Source organism: Panthera onca, chromosome C1 (assembly GCF_046562875.1).
Source record: "Panthera onca isolate mPanOnc1 chromosome C1, mPanOnc1 haplotype 2, whole genome shotgun sequence".
NCBI classification, from domain to species: Eukaryota; Metazoa; Chordata; class Mammalia; order Carnivora; family Felidae; genus Panthera; species Panthera onca.
This window is the reverse complement of record NC_138346.1, coordinates 133,074,965-133,097,568: the sequence shown is the minus strand read 5'-3', so window position 1 is coordinate 133,097,568 and position 22,604 is coordinate 133,074,965. Positions and strand designations below refer to the sequence as shown.

General features: G+C 34.7%; 1 protein-coding gene across 2 annotated transcripts in view; it reads left to right on the top strand.

Annotated features, from left to right (window-relative positions):
• LOC132673369 (alpha-amylase 2B) overlaps positions 1-22,257 on the top strand; it is a 99,232-nt gene extending 76,975 nt beyond the window's left edge. Inside the window, exon 13 of one of the 2 annotated variants that reach the window (XR_009608027.3) lies at positions 17,989-22,257. The gene's annotated coding sequence lies outside the window, so the exon portion shown is untranslated. The remainder of the gene's footprint in view (positions 1-17,988) is intronic. The other variant, XR_009608026.3, reaches the window with a different exon arrangement.
• The last annotated feature ends 347 nt before the right edge of the window (positions 22,258-22,604 follow it).

Here is a 22,604-nt window from a genome sequence, read left to right as displayed (position 1 = left end):
CATCCAGATCCAGGAAGCACAGAGAACTCCCATCAAAATCAACAAAAGCAGGTCAACATGAAGACATGTTGTAATTAAATTTATAAAATATGTGAAAACCCATAAGGCTAGCTGGATATTTCTCAACAGAAAGTTGGCAAGCTAGAAGGGAGTGGCATGATATATTCAAAGTGCTGAAAGGGAAAAATCTGCAGCCAAGAATACTCTATCCAAGTAAACTATTATTCAGAAGAGAGAGAGAGAGAGAGAGAGAGAGAGAGAGAGAGAGAGAGAGAGAGTTTCCCAGATAAACAAAAACTAAAGGAGTTCATGACCACTAAACCCACCCTGCAAGAAATATTAAAGAGGAATCTTTGAGTGCAAAGGAGAGACCAAAGTGACAAAGACAAGAAAGAATAAGAGAAAATCTCCAGGAACAATAACAAAACAAGTAATAAAATGGCAATAAATACATATCTATCAATAATTACTTTGAAAGTAAGTGGACTAAATGTTCCAATCAAAGACATAGGGAGTCAGAATGGATAAAAAAACAAGACCCATCTATATGCTGCCTATAATAGACTCATTTTAGACCTTATGTCAGAAAAGATTGAAAGTGAGGGGATGGAGAAACATTTAACATGCAAATGGATGTTAGAAGAAAGCCAGAGTAGCAGTACTTATATCAAACCAATTAGAGTTTAAAACAAAGACTGTAAAGAGGGGCACCTGGGTGGCTCAGTCACTTAAGCGTCTGACTTTAGCTCAGATCATGATCTCACAGTTCATGACTTCAAGCCCCATATAGGGCTCTGTGCTGGCAGCTCAGAGCATGGAGCCTGCTTCAGATTCTGTGTCTCCCTCTGTCTCTGCCCCTGCCCCGCTGTGCTCTGTCTCTGTATCAAAAATAAACATTAAAAAATAAAAATAAAAATAAATAAAACAAATACTATAAGGAAACAAAAAGGGGCACTGTATTATAATAAAGGGGACAGGGCATCCTATCAGCAAGAAAGAAGTCAAATTTTCACTATTTGCAGATTATATGATGCTCTATATAGAAAACTGTAAAGAATCCACCAAAAAACATACTAGAAATGATAAACTAATTCAGTAAAGTTATAGGATATAAAATCAATGTACAGAAATCTGTTGCATTTATATACACCAATTATGAAGTAGCAGAGAGAAAGTAAGGTATCAATCTCATTTAAAATTGCACAAAAACAAGATACTTAGGAATAAACGTAACCAAAGAGATGAGAGATCTGTACTCTGAAAACTATAAAGCACTGATTAAAGAAATTGAGGATGACACTAAGAAATGGAAAGACATTCCATGCTCATTGATTGGACGAATAAATATTGTTAAAATGTCTATATTATCAAAACCAATCTACACATTTAATGTAATCCTTGTCAAAATACTAGCAGCATTTTTCACAGAGCTAGAACAAATAATCCTAAAATTTGTATGGGACCACAAAATACCCTGAATACCTAAAGCAACCTTGAAAAAGAAAAAGAAAAGTTAAAGTCATCAGAATCCCAGATTTCTAATTATATTACAAAGCTGTAGTAATCAAAGCAGCATGGTACTGGCACAAAAATAGACACATAGATCAATGGAACAGAATAGAAAATTCAGAAATAAACCCATAACTTTATGGCCAACTAATCTTTGACAAAGCTGGAAAGAATATCCAATGGGAAAAAGACAGTCTCTTCAACAAATGATGTCAGTAAAAGTGGACAGCAACATGCAAAAGAATGAAACTGGACCACTTTCTTACGTCATACACAAAAATAAATTCAAATGGATGATAGACCTAAATGTGAGACCTGAAACCATAAAAATTCTACAAGAGAGCACCAGCAGTAACTTCTTTGACATTAGCCATAGCATAGTTTTTCTAGATACGTTTCCTGAGGCAAGGGAAACAAAAGTAAAAATAAACTGTTGGAAGGACATCAAAATAAAAAGCTTCTATACAGCAGGGGAAACAAGAAAACTAAAAGGCAACCTGTGGAATGGGAGTAGATATTTGCAAGCGACACATCTGAGAAGGGGTTACTATCCAAAATATACAAAGAACATACAAGTCAACACCCAAAAATGAAATAATTCAGTTAAAAAATTGGCAGAGGACATGATTAGACAGTTTTCCAAAGAAGATATACAGATGGCCATTAGACACATGAAAAGATACTCAACCTCACTCATCATCAGTTAAATACAAATCAGAACTACAATGACGTATTACTTCACACCTGTCAGAATGGGTAAAATCAATAACACAAGAACAAAACAGGTATTGGTGAGGATGTGGAGAAAGGGGAACTCTCTTTCACCTTTGGGAATGCAAACTGGTACAGCCACTTTGGAAAAAGTATGGAAGTTCCTCAAAAAGTTAAAAATAGAACTTTCTTACAATCTTGCAATGGCACTACTAGGAATTTTCCCAAAGGATACAAAAATATTATTTTTAATGGATACATGTCCCCGATGATGTTTATAGCAGTATTATCTACAGTAGCTAAATCATAAAAAAATCCCAAGTGTCCATTGTCTGATGAATGGATAAAGAAGTGTTATGTGTGTGTATATGTATACTCAACCAAATACAAAATTACCGACTGTCTTAGAAATAAGATAGATAAAAGATATATCACATAAACCTGAATTAAAGGAAAGCAGGAATGCCTATATTTAATATCAGATAAAGTAAACCTCAGCAAAGAAAATGATCAGAGGCAGAGAGGGACATCATTAATAATAGTGTCAGTCCACCAGGAGGAAATAGCAATTCTAACTGTGTGTGCACTAAACAACAACAACTGTGTATCCACAAAATATATGAAGAAAAAACTGATATAATTGAAGGAGAAATAGACAAATGTGTGACTATAGTTGGAGACTTTATGCCCCCAAGAGTTGATAAAACAAAGAGAAAATCAGGAAGGATAGAGAAAAATTCAGCATCACCAACAAACAACATGTTCTACTCAATATTTGTGGAACACCCAACTGATAAAATAATTCACATTTTCAAAATGTCCATGAAAGTTGGGCCATATCTAGATCCATAAAATAAACCTCAACATATTTAAAACATTTGAAGTCACACAGAGTGTGTTCTCTGAACATAGTGGTATCAAATTAGAAATTAATAACAGAAAGGTAACAGGAAAATATGTAATCATTTGGAAACAAAGCATATCTCAATAATCTATGGGTCTAAAAATGAAAATCTCATGGGAAGTGTAAAAAAATACATGGAACTAAATGCAAATGAAAATAAAGTGGCATCAAAATTCATGGGAAAAGCTAATTCAGTGCTGACAGGTAAAATTCTCAATTCAGTAATCTAAGTCCCATCTCAAGTACCTAGAAAAAAGAAGAAATGGAAATTAAATAAATGGAAAGTCAGCAAAAGGAAGGGAATAATAAATATAAAAGCAGAAATCAATGTCAATAGAGAAAATTAATGAACTAAAGGGCTACTTCTGTGAAAAGATCAATAAAATTGACAAACTATAGCAAGACTGACAAAAAAGAGAAAAAGACAAATTACTATTATCAGGAATGAAATAGAGAATGGAACAGATCCTGCAGGCATCCAAGGGATAGGAAAATACAATAAACAATTCTGCACTTACAAGTTGAGCAAGTTTGACAGTTACAGACTAGTTTTTGAAAATAGTTTGCAACTCACCAAATATGAAATAGATAACTTGAATGGCTCTATAACTATTTTTAAAAATTTGTTTTTACATTTATGTATTTTTGAGAGACAGAGAGAGACAGTGCACAAGCAGGTGGGGGGCAGAGAGAGAGGGAGACACAGAATGCAAAGCAGGCTCCAGGCTCTGAGCTGTCAGCACAGAGCCTGACGCGGGGCTCAAACCCATGAACTGTGAGATCATGACCTGAGCCGAAGTCGGATGCTTAACCAACTGAGCTACCCAGGTGCCCCATGAATGACTCTATAACTACTAATAAAATTGAATTTATAAGTCAGAAAGAAATCTTTAGGACAAAGTCATTTAACTGAGAATTATACAATATATAAAGAAGAACTTACATTGATTCTGCACAATCTTTTCCAGAAAATAAAAAAAGAGGGCATACTTTCTAATTCATTTTTTAAAGTAATATTAACCTGATATCAAAACCAGACAAAAGGAGTACAATAAAAAAAAACAAATAGATCTATGTCCCTTATATAATAGAATTCAGCAATACATATAAATAATTATACATTATGACAAAATGTGATTTATTCCAAAATTGTGGGGCTGCAATATTTGAAAGTCAATCACTGTACTATACTATATTAAACAGGCAAAAGAAGAAAAATCACATGAACATGTATGAATCAATGCAGAAAAGCCATTTGACAAAATTCAGCACCTATTCATGATTTAAAAAACTCAGAAAATATGAATAGAGTGGAACTTCAATTTGATAAAAAGCAACTACAAAAATTCATAGCTAACATACTTAATGGTGAAAGATGGAATGTTTCCCCCCTTAAAATCAGATACAAGTCAAGGATGCCTACTCTCACTACTCTTATCCAACATGGTACTAAACATTCTAGCCAGTGCAAACTGGCAAGAAAAGAAAAGCCATACAGATTAGAAAGCAAGAAGCCGTACAGATCAGAAAGAAAGAAATATAAGTGCCCGTATTTGCAAATGACATGATTTTCTACATAGAAAATGCCAAGGAATATACCAGAAAACTTCGAGAACTAATAAGTGAGTTCAGCAAGGTAACAAGGCATAGAAAACATAGGTAAACACAAAAATCAGTTCTATTTCTATATACTAACAATGAGAAAGTGGGCAACAAAATTAAAAATACAATACCATATTTTACAATGTAAATCTAACAAAACATGTCCAGAACATGCATGCTGGAAACTACACAGTGCTAATAAAATAAACAGAAAAAAATCTTAAAAAAATGGAGAGTCATAATAAAATAAATACAAAAAAATCTTAAAAAATGGACAGTCATACTGTATTCAGAATCTGCAAGACTCAAAATGGTAAACATATCAATCTCTTCAAATTAATAAACAGACTTAAAGTAATTCCTATCAAAATTCCAGCAATACGTTTCACAGGTATAGATTATATTATTCTAAAATTTATATACAAAGGCAAAGAATAGCTCAAAACTATCTTGATAAGAATAAAGTGGGAAACTTATCTATTTAACTTTAAGACTTTTTTATATACTATATTAATGAAGAATCTATGGTATTGGTGGAAGGGTAGACACATTTAATGTCCAACAGAATAGAGAATCCAGACATACCTTATATAAACATGCTTAACTGATTTTTCATGAAGGTGAAAAGGCAATTGGATGGAAAAGATTCATCAACAAATGGTGCTGGAAAATTTGAACATCCATAGGCAAAAACAAACAAAGATAAAAAAAGAAAAAAAAGAGAATTATCTCAATATAGATCAATGAATGAATGTAAAAATGCAAAACTACAGAACTTGTAGAAAAACATCAGGAGCAAATCTTAAGGCTCTACAGCTGGACACAGAGTCTTTAGATGTAACATCAAAAACACAATCCATGAAAACAGAATTTGGTAAATTGGTTTCATTTAAACTAAAAAATTTTGCTCTGGAAAGACTTTATTAAGGAAATGAAATGATGAGCTACAGAGTGGGAGAAAATATTTATAAACCCTACATCCATTACAGAATTATGATGTAGAATAAATAAATAACACTAAGAACTCAAGAGTTAAAACTAACTCCAATTAGAAAATGGGCAAAAGACATGGAGAGAAATTTCATTAAAAAGGATACACAAAGAGCAAATAAGCAGAGGAGGAGTTCAATACCATTAGCTATTAGAGAAATACACATTAAAACCACAATTAGAGATCACTATATGCATATGAAAATGGCAAAAATAAAAATGGTGACAACCCCAAATGCTGCTGATGATACAGAAAAATCAGACTGCTCATATATTACTGATGAAAATATAAAATAGTACAGCCATTCTTTAAAAGCTTAATAGTTTCTTATAACATTAAACACTGCAACTACCGTATAATCCAGCAATTACACACTCCTAGGCATTTAACATAGAGAAGTGAAGACATGTTCATACAAAATCTGTACACAAATGTTTATATCATTAAAAATTTTTTTAAACATTTATTTATTTTTGAGAGACAGAGAGAGACAGAGTGTAAGCAGGGGAGGGACAGAGAGAGAGGGAGACACAGTATTCGAAGCAGGCTGCAGGCTCCGAGCTGTCAGCACAGAGCCCAACAAAGGGCTTGAACTCACAAACTGAAGTCACAAACTGCGAGATCATGACCTGAGCCGAAGTGGGACGCTGAACCGACTGAGCCACCCAGGTGCCTCTATATCATTTTTATTCCTAATAGCCCCAACTGAGAAACAATGGAGATTGTTCTTTAGTGGATGGTAGTGAATGAACTGTGATACCCTCATGCCATGATACCGGCAACAACATGAATAAACCTACAGAGAATTATGCTGAGTGAGAACATTATTTATGAGACATTTTTGAAATGAAAAAATTAGAACTAAGAACAGATTAGTAGTTGACAAAGATTAAGGAGTAAGGGAAGCAAATATGGCTATAAAAGGACACTATGAGAGATAATAGGGATAGAAATGTTCTGTATTTTGACATATGAACGTTGATATTCTGGTTGTGATGTTGCATTGTATTTTTGCAAGAGGTTACACTTTGGCAAAACTTGAGAAGTATGCATGGGATCTCTTTTTATTATTTCTATAACTACATATGAATCTATAATTATCTCAAAATAACAGTTTAATTTACAAAAAGAAAACACTTGAGAAAGAGAGGAAATTCCTTCCTGAAACCTGATGGGTTTGTTGTTTTACTTCAGGGAGAAGCTATATGGTATGGGCAATCTCCTTTCATTCTATAACATTTATTTGTTCTTGTCCTTGATGGAGTAAAAATGTCAGAACTATTTTTGCATCTAAAAAGGAATAACTTTATTACTGAAGAGGTTTGGATTTTGCTTTTCCCTGTTGAATAAAGGTGAGAAAAAAGGTGATTCTATGGTATTGGTGGTATTCAAATGAATTAAAAATGAAGGACATTTTTTCTGGGTGTTTATAGTCTTCTGTGCAGTACAGAGCATAACAGTGGAGCTGTTTTTATTTAGTAAATAGGTCACTGGGAATACTGTACCTGCAGAATTGAACTGTAAGTCATCTGCATTTTTTCTATTAATTTTATATGAGGAGCATATTATGAAATTCTATTTGTGTCACTAAAATAAGGCATTTCACAATGAGTCATTCCTTAAATAGCAAAACTCAGGAAAAGGGCTTATAAAATCTATTGGAAATTTATCGTTTAAAGTATTTGAAGACTTAAAAATATAAATTAAGATTAGACCATTGCTTTTTCAAGTTTTAGGACTCTTCAAATTACAATTAGAACAATTAATTCAAAGCATTAGATCTGTTTTCACTTCTTCATTTTATGTTTGAAACGCAAAGGCAAAATGATTTATCTAGCATCATATGGTTAGCAATGTCAGAGGCTGTCCTCACACACAGTACTTTTATTATCTATTTTAGAATTTTTTCTAGACTCAGATCTTTGTATTATGCAATTTAGAATCATGTTTGTATATTTTTTGTTGTCTTTTTAGAATGTAATGTACATCTGAAAATTATCCATAAATTTCTTATGTCTTACTACTGTTAATTGAGCAACATTTTGAATAAAACAATAACAATAGAATAAATTAGCCTTTCAGAGATTGTTACTGGTTTCAAATAACAGGGAATTTATAAAAGGTTTAATGGGATTATCTTGATAACTTTCCTATGCTTATTAGTTTATTTTCTGTTTTCAGATGAAATTTTATTTTATAGTGATGAGATCATAAAGAAGGATTGCTCTGAAGTTCAAGTTAAAATAAGTGGGTATTTGGTTCAGAGTTTATAGATTCTATCCTGAAAGGACACTTTAAAAAGGTGGAACAGTTCCAGAGAAGCAAAATCTAAAAAGTAAACAAAAGGTAGTCTCCCAAGAGCGCTTACACATTCATCCCATTGCCTACAAACTTTCAAAAAATGCCAAGGAAGAGTGTGGAGAAGCTCTGCAAAACACAGATGACAATGCTAAGGAAGTAAGGAGGTCTGTGGAGCTCAATATTTACTTTAGGAAAGACTTATTTGAGCCCCTCTTATTTAATTTTTTAATTTTTTAATTAACTTTATTTTTTATTTTTTAAAAATTACATCCAAATTAGTTAGTATATAGTGAAGCAATAATTTCAGACTAGATTCCTTAATGCCCCTTACCCATTTAGCCCATCCCTCCTCCCACAACCCCTCCAGCAACCCTCAGTTTGTTCTCCATATTTATTAGTCTCTTTTGTTTGGTCCACCTACCTGTTTTATATTATTTTTGTTTCCCTTCCCTTAGGTTCATCTGTTTTGTCTCTTAAAGTCCTCATATGAGTATTCATATGATTTTCGTCTTTCTCTAACTGACTAATTTCACTCAGCATAATACCCTCCAGTTCCATCCATGTAGTTGCAAATGGCAAGATTTCATTCTTTTTGATTTCCCAGTAATACTCCATTGTGTGTGTATATATATGTATATATATACCACATTTTCTTTATCCATTCATCCATTGATGGACATTTGGGCTCTTTCCATACTTTGGCTATTGTTGATAGTGCTGCTATAAACATGGGGGTGCATGTGTCCCTTCGAAACAGCACACCTGTATCCCTTGGATGAATGCCTAGTAGTACAATTGCTGGGTCATAGGGTAGTTGTATTTTTAGTTTTTTTGAGAAACCATACTGTTTTCCAGAGTGGCTGCACCAGCTTGCATTGCCACCAACAGTGCAAAAGAGATCCTCTTTTTCCTCATCCTCGTGAACATCTGTTGTTGCCTGAGCTATTAATGTTAGCCATTCTGACAGGTGTAAGATGATATCTCATTGTATTTTGATTTGTATTTCCCTGATGATGAGTGATGTTGAGAATTTTTTCATATGTCAGTTGGCCATCTGGATGTCTTCTTTGGAGAAATATCTATTCATGTCTTTTGCCCATTTCTTCACTGGATTCTTTATTTTTTGGGTGTTGAGTTTGATAAGTTCTTTGTAGATTTTGGATGCTCACACTTTATCTGATATGTCATTTGCAAATATCTTCTCCCATTCTGTTGGTTGCCTTTTAGTTTTGCTGATTGTTTCCTCTCTGTGCAGAAGCTTTTTATTTTGATGAGGTCCCAGTAGTACATTTTTGCTTTTGTTCCCCTTACCTCCAGAGACATGTTGAGTAAGAAGTTGCTGTGGGCAAGATCAAAGAGGTTTTTGCCTGATTTTGATGGCTTCCTGTCTTACATTGAGGTCTTTCATCCACTTTGAGTTTATTTTTGTGTAAGAAAGTGGTCCAGGTTCATGCTTCTGCATGTCGCTGTCCAGTTTTCCCAGCACCACTTGCTGAAGAAACTGTCTTTATTCCATTGGATATTCTTTTCTGCTTTGTCAAAGATTAGCTGCCCATACATTTGTGGGTCCATTTCTGGGTTCTCTATTCTGTTCCACTGATCTGAGTGTCTGTTCTTGTGCCAGGACCATACTGTCTTGATGATTACAGCTTTGTAGTATAGCTTGAAGTCTGGGATTGTGATGCCTCCTGCTTTGGTTTTCTTTTTCAAGATTGCTTTGGCTATTCAGAGTCTTTTCTGGTTCCATACAAATTTTGGGATTATTTGTTCTAGCTATCTGAAGAATGCTGTGTTGCTTTGATAGGGATTGCATTGAATATGTAGATTGCTTTGGGTAGTATTGACATTTTAACAATATTTGTTCTTCCTATCCAGGAGCATGGAATCTTTTTCCATTTCTTTGTGTCTTCTTCAATTCCTTTCATAAGCTTTCTATAATTTTCAGTGTGTTGATTTTTCACCTCTTTGGTTAGATTTATTCCTAGGTATTTTATGGTTTTTGGTACAACTGTAAATGAGATTGATTCCTTGATTTTTCTTTCTGTTGCTTCATTGTTGGTGTATAAAAATGCAACCAATTTCTGGGCGTTGATTTTATATCCTGCAACTTTGCTGAATTCATGAATCAATTCTAGCAGTTTTTTGGTGGAATCTTTTGGGTTTTCCATATAGAGTATCATGTCATCTGCAAAGAGTGAAAGTTTGAACACCTCCTGGCCGATTTGGATGCCTTTTATGTCTTTGTGTTGCCTGATTGCAGAGGCTAAGACTTCCAATACTATGTTGAATAACAGTGGCAAGAGTGGACTTCCTTGTCTTGTTCCTGACCAGGTATAAATCCCACTTGGTCGTGGTGAATAATTTTTTTAACGTATTGTTGGAGCCGGTTGGCTAATATCTTGTTGAGGATTTTTGCATCCATGTTCATCAGGGAAATTGGTCTATGGTTCTCCTTTTTTGTGGGGTCTCTGTCTGGTTTTGGAATCAAGGTAATGCTGGCTTCATAGAAAGAGTTTGAAAGTTTTCCTTTTGTTTCTAATTTTTGGAACAGCTTCAAGAGAATAGGTGTTAACTCTTCCTTAAATGTTTGGTAGAATTCCTCTGGAAAGCCATCTGGCCCTGGACTCTTGTTTTTAGGCAGATTTTTGATTACTAATTTGATTTCCTTACTGGTTATGGGTCTGTTCAAATATTCCATTTCTTCCTGTTTCAGTTTTGGTAGTGTATATGCTTCTAGGAATTTGTCCATTTCTTCCAGAATATGGACATTTCTTCCCATTTTATTGGCATATAATTGCTCATAATAGTCTCTTATTATTGTTTTTTATTTCTGTTGTGTTGGTTGTGATTTCTCCTCTTTCATTCTTGATTTTACTAATTTGGGTCCTTTCATTTCTCTTCTTGATCAAACTGGCAAATTATCGATTTTGTTAATTCTTTCAAAGAACCAACTTCTGGTTTCATTGATCTGTTCTACTGTTTTTCTTTTTGTTGTTGTTGCTTTGATAGCATTAATTTCTGCTCTAATCTTTGTTATTTCCTGTTTTCTGCTGGTTTTGGGTTTTATTTGCAGTTCTTTTTCCAGCTCCTTAAGGTGTAAGGTTAGGTAGTGTATCTGAGATCTTTCTTCCTTCTTTAGGAACGCCTGGATTGCTATATACTTTCCTCTTATGACCGCCTTTGCTGCATCCCAGAGGTTTTGGGTTATGGTACTATCATTTTCATTGACTTCCATATACTTTTTAATTTCTTCTTTAACTGCTTGGTTAGCCCATTCATTCTTTAGTAGGATGTTCTTCAGTCTCTAAGTATTTGTTACCTTTCCAAATTTTTTCTTGTGGTTGATTTCGAGTTTCATAGCATTGTGACCTGAAAATATGCCTGATATGATCTTAATCTTTTTGTACTTACTTAGGGCTGATTTGTGTCCCAGTATATGGTCTATTTTGGAGAATGTTCCATGTGCACTGGAGAAGAATGTATATTCTGCTGCTTTAGGATGAAATGTTCTGAATATATCTGTTAAGTCCATCTGGTCCAATGTGTCATTCAAAGCCATTGTTTCCTTATTGATTTTTTGATTAGATGATCTGTCCCTTGCTGTGAGTGTGGAGTTGAAGTCTTCTACAATTATGGTATTACTAGCGATGAGTTTCTTTATGTTTGTGATTAATTGATTTATATATTTGGGTGCTGCCACATTTGGCGCATAAATGTTTAAAATTGTTAGATTTTCTTGGTGGATAGACCCCTTGATTATGATATAATGCCCTTCTGCATCCCTTGATACAGTCTTTCTTTTAAAGTCTAGATTGTCTGACATAAGTATGTCTACTCCAGCTTTCTTTAGTTGACCATTAGCATGATAGATGGTTCTCCATCCCCTCATTTTCAATCTGAAGGTGTTTTAGGTCTAAAGTGGGTCTCTTGTAAACAGCATATAGATGGGTCTTGTTTTATTATCCATTCTGTTACCCTATGTCTTGATTGGAGCATTGAGTCCATTGACGTTTAGAATGAGTACTGAAAACAATATATTTATTGCCATTATGATGCTTGTAGAGTTGGAGTTTCTGGTGGTATTCTCTGGTCCTCTCTAATCTTTTGTTGCTTTTGGTATTTGTTTATTTATATATGTATTTTTTCATCTTTTCTCCCCTCAGAGAGTCCCCTTAAGATTTCTTACATGGCTGGTTTAGTGGTCAGAAACTCCTTTAATTTTTGTTTGTCTGGGAAACCTTTAGTCTCTCCTTCTATTTTGAATGACAGCCTTCCTGGATAAAGAATTCTTGGCTGCATATTTTTCTGATTCAGCACACTGAATATATCCTGCCACTCCTTTCTGGCCTGCCAAGTTTCTGTGGATAGGTCTGCTGCAAACCTGATCTGTCTTCCCTTGTAGGGTAGGGACTTTTTTTCCCTTGATGTTTTCATGACTCTCTCCTTGCCTGAGTATTTTATGAATTGGACTATGATAAGCTTTGTTGATGGTTGGTTTTTGTTGAATCTAATGGGAGTCCTCTGTGCTTCCTGGATTTTGATGTCTGTGTCTTTTCCCAGGTTAGGAAACTTTTCCGCCATGATTTGCTCACATAACCCTTCTACCCCTATTTCTCTCTCTTCCTCCTCTGGGACCCCTATGATTCTGATGTCTTTCCTTTTTAATGAGTCACTGATTTCTCTAATTCTTAGATCGTGCCCTTTTGCCTTAATCTCCCTCTTTTTTTCTGCTTCATTATTCTCTATAAGTTTGTCCTCTATATCGCTGATTCTCTGTTCTGCCTCATCCATCCTTGCTGCCGCTGCATCCATCTGTGATTGCAGCTCAGTTATTGCATTTTTAATTTCATTCTGGGTATTTATTTACTTCTTTTATCTCTGCAGAAAGGGATTCTAATCTATTTTCGACTCCAGCTAGTATTCTTATTATCGTGATTCTAAATTCTGGTTCAGACATCTTGCTTGTGTCTGTGTTAGTTAAATCCCTAGGTATCGTTTCTTTGTGCTCTTTCTTTTGGGGTGAATTCCTTCATCTTGTCATTTTGAAGGGAGAAAGGGAATTAATGAGGTGGAAAATATTGAAATGAAAAAAATTAAAATGAAAAAAATATTAAAATTAAAAATTAAAAACACACGCACAAAAATTGAATAGATGATGCTAGATCCTAGGTGTGTTTTGGTCTGGGTGTCGAGACTGGTTTGACAGTTTAGAGAAACAAAAAAAGGGGGGGAGAGAAATGAAAAAGGAAATTGTTTGAGGATTTGAAAAAATGAATATGCTAAAGTAGCCTAAAATATACAAAAGTAGAGAATATAGTAGAAAAATTATAGAAACATATTTTTAATAAAAACTAAAAGGAAATATGAATTTTTTCATTTTCTGTATTTAAGAAAAAAGAAACAAAAAAGAGAAAAAGATTAAAAAAAAGAAAAGACAAAAAAAGAAATCGTTTGAAAATTTTAAAAAGTGAATACACTGTAGTAGATGGAAATGAAATGATGGGAGTAAGATAGAATTTGAAAAAAATTACATAATAGCAAAAAATATAGTAATAAAAATTTTAAAAAATTAAAAGAAATTGAAAGTAAAAATGAAGTTTTTATCTTTCTACATTCAAGAAAAAGAAAAGAAATGAAAAAGAAAAAAGAAAGAATAAAAAGGAAATTGTTTGAAAATTTGAAAATGTGAGTACACTGAAATAGACTAAAATAAAATGATGGAAGTAAAGTAGAATTTGAAAAAAATTACACAAAAGTAAAAAATATAGTAATAAAAATTAAAGGCAGATATTTTTAATGACAATTGAAAATAAAAATGAATTTTTCTCTTGCTATATTCAGGAAAAAGAAAGTATTGTAAAAGAAAAGAAGGAAAAAGAGAAAAATAATTGAACAGATGAACCTGGTAACAGATTGAAGTAGGACTGTAGGGCCTGCTGGACCCTGCTGTTGCCGGTGCCCTGAGACTGTGGCCAGGTGCCAGCCCGCCCCCAAAAAAGATCGCAAGACAGTGTAGCCTCAGTGTTTCAGGGACCATGGAAAATCACAACACACATCTGGCACCAGGCTTCACGCTCAACAACCTTGCCCCAGCACCAGCAAATGTGGCTGCCTTCCAGGGTCTGCTGGGACCAGGTGGCTTCAATAGTCTCTACCAAATGTCCTTCCAGCAGTGGAACCGCTTTTCCTCGTGTGGCCTGAGAACCTCCTGGACCCCACTGTGTTCCTGGGGATTCACCTTTCCCACCAGAGCTCCACCAGGTATCGAGCTGCGGAGTTGCAGCCTTTGTGCTCCTCTTGTTTACAGTCTTAATGGAATTTAAACCCTCTCCTTTCTCCTTTCTCCCTTTTTAGTTTAGTTCCTGTGGTTGTTTCCAATTTTCCACTTTCTTTCCAGCTGCTTTTGGGGAGGGGTGCTTTTCCTGTATGCTCCCCCACCCCCAGTCTCCATCCTCTCTTTGCCCACAAAAGGGGTTCCCCACCTTTGGGGGCTTCTTGCTCCGCAGGTTCAGCTCTTTGTGTCGTGTACCTGCTGAATTCTGTGGTTCAGGTTGTGCAGATTGTTGTGTTAATCTTCCAATCAATTTTCTAGGTGTGTAGGATGGTTTAGTGTTGGTCTGACTGTATTTCATGGACGCCAGACACATAAAAAGCTTCCACACTGTTCTGCCAACTTGGCTCCTCCTTGAGCCCCTCTTATTTGAGCTGACTGAAAAAATCAAAAAGGAAAACTTTTCTTTTAGAAAGCAGAACCTCTCTTTCTTTTCTAGGCTCAAGGGAAAAGCGTTTTAAAAGAGCTTTTTCCACCTTTGCAAATGATCAGAGAAGAGAGCTAATGGCATTGCAGGAGCTTAAGCAAAGTAAATCACTGGCTCTAATATTTTTCAGAGTGTTTGTATACCATTATATGCTTCTTGTCCATTCAAAACATCTTCTCTCCACAGTTTCCCAAAGTTTACCCTAGGTACAACTTAAGTGTTTAAATTTTCTTTTTTAATGTTTTTATTTATTTTTGAGAGAGAGAGAGAGAGAAAGCATGAGTGGGGGAGGGGAAGAGAGAGAGGGAGACACAGAATCCCAAGAAGTCTCCAGGCTCTGAGCTGTCAGCACAGAGCCTGACACAGGGTTGAACCCATGGATGGTGAGATCATGACCCGAGCCAAAGTTGGATGCTTAACTGACTGAGCCACCCAGGCTCAGTTTATAGAGGCCTATAAACTGAAAAGTTAAATTACCAGCCCTTTACACACATTTCATACAGTGGTAAGATAGAAAGAAGATAATCACGCTAGATACTCCCACTCAGAGAGGAGGAGAGGAAGAAGAGACTGACAGAAATTCTGAAATCCATTCAGGCTCATGTCACCAGTTCCTATGCTCCAGGGTAGAGAATATTTCTTGATTTGAGAGTGGTTCCCCATGACCCTTGGCTCAGCTTGCTGGGGTCTTCTTTCTGCTCGCTTTTTCAGTAAAAATATTTGCCTTTTCTTGTAGCTGAGCAGCTTTATTAGCCTATTTCCTGCTGTAGAAAGCTGAAGGCCCAAAAAGTTTTGAACTGTCTCTTTTATTCTAAGCTGACAGTAGTTTTAATATTCAAATTCCTTTTAAAATTTTGCGGACCTTCTACATATTAGATTATAGTCCATTCCATTAGACTAAAGTCATAGGGACATATATTTTCAGGACAGATCCCTTTCTGTTTTGGAATATGTGACAATACCCTTAAAATCCTTAGGAGCCTAGCTAAGAGTGAGAAGAAACACCTTGAGTCTTTCTTTCTTTCTTTCTTTCTTTCTTTTTTCTTTCTTTCTTTTTATTTCTTACCTTGAATCTTTCTTATGTCCTAACAGACTTGCAATCATAGTTTTGATCTGACGTTTATGCTGAAGCCAATTTTACTGTCAGTGCCCTGGATTTTGTTTTCGTCTGATACCTTTTCTTAATTTGATAACTTTTATGCACTCGAGAAGCTGAGGATTGAAAACGAACTCATATTCTAGCTCAGCCAGTTTGGTTTGGAAATAATTTCATTAACTTTGCTTGAAAACTAAGTAGTTCCTTATTTTATCCACCTTTTTTTTTTTTTTTTTTTTTCTGCGAAGCCATATCTTAGGCAACTATAAGAAGCCAAATGGTACTTTCAGCATCCTGTCTGGAAATCTCCTTAGTGAGAATCACAGTCATTGGCACATGTTTTATCTTACAAGTTGCCAAGGTCACACTTCTTATTAATTTTTGTCAATAAATCAAGTCCACTCTTGTCAAGTTTCCAATAGCAAGTTTCTCAGTAGTCTTCTAGCCAGACCTTTGTCTGCTGCTTAGCTCCAAAGCCAATGCCACATATTTTATGTTTTTATGATGACAGCACCCCGCTTTCATGTATTATCCTTTTCTGTTCAAGTTATGTAGTGCTATGAAATAAACACCCTAAAAAACTTTTGGCTTATAAGAGAAAGTATTATTTCTTATGATTCTGTGCATTGACTGGGATCAGTTGGTTGGTTGTTGTGCTTCATGTGGTATAACTGATATCACTTAGGTGGTTATGTAAGTGGGAACTTGGCTAAGGCTAACACAACAAAACGGTCTTCTCCTTCAAATTAGTCTAGTCCAGGAAGTGTTCCAAGAGAACAAGCTGCAATGTGCACAAGCTTATTAAGAGATCTTCATTAAGCTCAAGGGGGAGGAGACTACAGAAGTGTATAAATACTGGGAGTTGTGGTTCACTGAGGGGGGATCGACAATATAATAGTCCATCACATGAGTGAATATATAGATTTAACTAGTTAATGAAATTCCTTGGAAAAGTGTATTTTTGTTATTTCATTTTATTATATATCTATTCATATCAAGATATATAAACTTGATAATGTAAGAATGTAAGATGTAAGAATGAATAGGACAATATTAGCTTTAGTAATATCTATATAATTTTATAAACCTATATAATTAAAATTTTGACATCACTGCAAATTTTATAAAATTGAAAGATATCAAGGATTAAAATAATTCATAAAATACATAAATAATTATCAATATTATATACAATATTGTTATATATACCAAAAGGCCACCAGAGAGAGTTTTGAAGGAAAAGAGTTAGTTCAAATACACTTACCTGGGTTGATGTCTTCAGTTTTAGAATTCATTGTTTTGAAAAGGAAACTTTTGTTATTCTTTTTTTTTAAGTTTATTTATTTACCTTTGAGACAGAGACAGAGAGAGAGGGGGGGAGCACACACACGCGGGGGAGGGGTAGAGAGAGAGGGAGTGAATCCCAAGCAGGCTCCACACTGTCAGTGCTGAGCCTGACACAAAGGCTCCATCTCATGAACTGTGAGATCATGACTTGAACCCAAATCAAGAGTCAGATGCTTAACCAACTGAGCTGCACAGGTGGCTAGAATCTTTTCTTATTCTCTCATAAGTTTTTGATCCTAGGTCAAATTAATAATTGGAGTTAAAGTTTACTTTCTGGAGGTTTGGACTGATATATATATCTATGTATCTATCTAGATAGATACATAGATAGATATATTTCTTTGAAAAACTATTAAACTAGTTATAAATAAGAGTTTCTTAGATACCTTAAGATTCTATATAAATAAAATTTCATAGCTTAGTGCTTCTCAACCTTTTTGTTTTTTGGTATCCATATGGTAGTGGAGGGTGCTCAAGAACCCAGAGCTTGTGCCTCCAATCTCCTAGATCCAGTGATCCCTGCCTCACACTCTTGTGTAGTTCTTACCCCTATTATACCAGCATTGTTCTGTATAAACAATGGAATACATCAGAAATGATGGAATATTCCTTCTGAGATTATTTTCTAAAAGACATTATGACTTCCTTCTTGAGCATTCTCTCTCTCTCTCTCTCTCTCTCTCTCTCTCCCCCCTTCTCCCTCTCCCACAGTCACCCTCATTCTCATTCTCACCCTCATACTCACTCTCTCTTTCTCACCACACTACAGGTCTATATGGTAGGGAACTGAAGCCTCCTGTCAACATCTATGTGAGTGAGTAAACTGGAAAGCAGATCCTTTATCCCTAAATGACTGCAATACTCGTCAACAGCTTGACTACAGCCTATGAGATGCCTGAGATAGAACTTTCCTGTTAAGCTTCATCAGAATCTTGACCCTCAGAAACTGTGTGAGGTAGTAAATGCTTGTCACTTTAAGTTTCAAGATTTAATTTGTTTTGTACCAATAGCGAACTAATATATGGATAGAAATATCTTTGCCTTATATTTTATGAAAACAAATCATGTGAATTCTGTCTTTATGTAATATTCAGTTTTAATATAAAATAATGCTTCAGATTACACTCTATAAGTTAGACTGATGTTTTAAGAAGATTGCCCTCTTTATCCTTTTTTTCCCCCTTGGGGGCCCTGGTCAAAACATCTGCTTTCAAACATCCTTATATTAAAAATGTCTAATATAAAATGCAAAATACCCAGGATTATTTTTAATGAGAAATGTCTTGCCTACATGGAAAAAAAAACTAAAACTTTTTTTCTGAAAAAGCAAAATGAAGTTATGAAATAGGGAGATAAATCTTCCCAAATTTATTAATGAATCTGGAGTAATTCCAAAACAAAAAGAGGAAATAGCATAATATAATGCATAAGAATACTTGCTCTAAAGTCAAATGGCCTGAGAAACCTACTGACTCTAACATTTACTGGCTTTGTGATAGAGAGAAAATTATTTAATTCTGTGTGCTTCAGTATAGTCACCACCATTGAGCAGAATAAACAAGACTATCAAAATGGAGAATTTCATCATTTTTATTGTGATGATTCTATCCTAAGAAATACTTTTACACTTATGCAAAGACATATGTATAAAAGTACTTACTATGCTGTTCATGGTAGCAAAAAATTCAAGACAAATTGAACTTCTATTATTAGGGCATTTGTTAAAGGGAGTCAGAAGTCACTCATACCATGATATACTATGCAGCTGTTACAAACAATGGGTTTTATAGTATGTATAGTGATATAAAAATTTCCCACTTTACATTAAGTGAAAAAAAAGCTAGATATATATCGTTGTGCACACTATTATCCCATTTGTTATAATAATATCAAGAGAGATCTGTGTGTGTGTGTGTGTGTGTGTGTGTGTGTGTGTGTGTGTGTGGTGAGAAAGGCAAATCAATTTTTCTAGGAATAGAGACAAGATTTCATATACAATAGGTAACAGTGATTACCTTAGGGGTGTATGTTAGGGACGTGGAAGTAGAGACTTTCACTTTCTGTTTTTTATCCATCAGGCTTTTCAAGTACAAGTGACAAAAAAATGAACAAATATTTGCTTATGCAATAAAGAAATTTATTAGCTCATTTTAACAGGAAAGCTAGCAAGAAATGAGGCTTCTGGGTTGATTGACTCACTGGCTCAATTATGTTATTGAGGAACCACATGTTTTACTGTTCTTCTGTCATCTACTATTCACATCATCCCTCATGACTGTAGAATGATTGCCAATAACAGAAGGGACTCTACACTTTTTGAAGGATGGTAGAAATTCCATCTCACTGAAGAACAAGGATTCCAACAATCCTATTTTGTGTTCCAAAGCCAAAGTTTAATCACATAATGATTGCTCAGTGAATTACTGACAAGGCAGATGCTATTGCAGATGCTATTGCAGTTCAACCAATCAGGCTCACCCCTTAAGCTCAAGTCAGTTTCCTAAACTGCATTGGTGCTATTCAACCAACATGTCTGCAATAATATTGCTAATTACTGCAATTATTATACGATAAGATGAACTACTTTTTAAAGTATAAAAAATAATGCAAAACTTAGAGATAATTCTTGTATGTTTAACTTTCATCCAATAGTCTGCTAAAATTTTATTTAAATCCAGAAAATAGTTCTAAAATTTCTTTAGATGATTATAAAAGTGAATACAATGGGGAGGCAGAGATATTTATGACAGTTTATGATGAAAGTGAAGATAATTTATCATTTGTATTGTATAAAGTAGTATTATTTTCATAGTTTATCTTTGCTTTAAAAAATAGTGAAAGGACACTGGTACACTATTACCTCTAAAAGTATAAGTAAGGGACATTTTTAAAACTAGAAAAGAAAGAAATGTAAGGTAACAAGTTTTTTCTCAGCTATGTAAATCTTAAAGTTCAAAGAGGAGCAACAAAACAAACCCCAAAAACAAAACAAAACAAAACAAAACAAATCTTTGACTCAAAAAGAATTTTTAAAAAATTTTTTAATGTTAATTTATTTTTGAGAGACAGAATGTGAGTGGGGGAGGGGCAGAGAGACAGGGAGACACAGAATCCGAATCAGGCTCCAGGCTCCTAGCTGTCAGCACAGAGCCCGACGTGGGGCTTGAACCAATGAACTGTGAGATCATGACCTGAGTTGAAGTTGGACGCTTAACTGACTGAGTCACCCAGGTGCCCCGACTCAAAAAGAATTTAAATTCAAGGGTTGAGAAGGCCAAGATTGTTCGTGAGATTTATTATATAGACTATAATGCTAAGCATTTGTTTGAAAATTCATTTGCTGCTTTCTGTGGTACAGTGGTTTTAATGAATTACCTACCTGTTTTCTATAGCTAAGCTATAGCTCTACTACAAAAGATCTACAGTTATGGTAATTTAAAACTGATTGCTCAGTTCTTTGGAGACTATGGAATGCAATTAATAATTATTATGTGGAATATAAATGAAAGAAACATTTTTAAGTGATAGTCCCCCTTCCTAGTAAAACCAACAGCAACATATGTTACAAAAATTAAATGAATTTAATCAGGTTTATCTCCCCAAAATTGCCTCTGGTGAAAAATTAATTTTCCCATGATGAATATTTGCTTTGATTTTGTAATAAGAAATGAAAGAAAACAACAATACTGTCAAGTTCTCATTTCTAGTTCTGGTTTTGTCTGAGAATAGTTTAAACAGCATAATTTAAGAAAAGCTGCATTAATAAAATTCCAAATCATTCCTTAAGGCAGTTCTCAGTGAATGTGGCAGACACAGCCATCTGTTTGTAAATGTTTAGTGGACTCAATGCATAGAAATCCAATCAGAACCCCCAAGTATTTATGGGTAAGAGTAGACTAAAATATTCTATATTTTCATCCAGCTTTTTAAATTGATATTTTGTTAATGGTATTTCGCAAATACATCCTTTTCAGATAAGAAATCAGGGAAATATCTCCTGGTAAGGGACCTCTTGAATGGAAACCCACATTTTTATTATTTTAACTGCTTCCTTGCTTTCTTCTCCATAGAGCTCTTCTTTCAGGAAGCTCTCCTGAACCTACACCCTCTATCTTGAGCTGGTTTACATGCTCTTACCCTTGCTTCCTAAAATACTGAGAATGTAACTATATCACTGTACCACTAGGTTGATCTAGAATAATACTTTTCTACCTGAGCCCATGAAGTAACTGCTATGGATTTTGGAATGGTAGGATTTTTTTATGAGAATACCCAAAATAGATTTTAAAGTAGAGACTTTTAAAAATAAAATATTTTCCTACAAATTATGTGACCCCTTTGTTTCTGGAGAGGTTAGGAAGTGAAAAACTGCATTTCACAGACCTGCCCAAGAGGGTGATGCATTGTCATATGATTTGGACAGTGAAACTTAGGTGTCATGGCAAGCAAAGTCATGGACACCAGAGAGCATAAAGGCATTTTGGGAACCCCACATTCAGTTTCCCAGACTTTAGCTACCAGCATTATGTGGATGAGAGGCAGTTTTGACAATAAGGGCAGACTGATGTTCTCTGGATTACAGCTTTAGTGATGGACCATTACATTTAGGAATCCAGTGGCTGATCCTGACTTCCATTCCTTACCTGGTCAACGATTTTCAAAGGTACAATTCCCTGAATTAGAATTACTTTCTGCTGGAGATACTTTGAAAAGATTTTGCTTCCTATACTAATCCAGAACTGATACATACTTGTTATAGTCTTCACTTGCATGTCTTTTCCTCTGCTAGACAGCAAACTCTCTTTATGGATAAGGAGGGATAGAACTTGTCTTTGTTCATTCTTTAATTCATTCCTTATTTCACTTCAAGTATATACTCCTTATTTTTCTATGTTTTTCAATTACATATTTGACACAGAGCAGCACAGCAAATACCCTCTTAATGAATTAGTAAATGTGTTATGTCAGGAAATGTATAAGGTACTAAAGATAGAGAGATGAGACATACTTAGGAACAATAAAATGATAAATTACATTATTAAGTGCTTATGTGTCAGGCTCTATGTGCAGCATTTTACATGCATTGATATGATATTCATTTTTGGCTTGTTTGGTTTTATGTTCATTTGTTTTCTAATTCTAACAGCATTCTTAAGAGCTAGGTACCAATTATTTCTTCCCATTTCACACAAGGCAACAGAAGATGGAAGAGGTTAAATAAATTGCCCAACTTAACAGTACTGAAGTAAGTTAAACTCAAACCTAGGCAATCTGATTCAGTAATTCACACTCTTTAGTCAGTATTCTGAGATCTCTAATATAGCAGCAAACAGGTTCATAAAGAGAGTTAGGATATTACTTGATAAATTCCACAATACCTCAGCA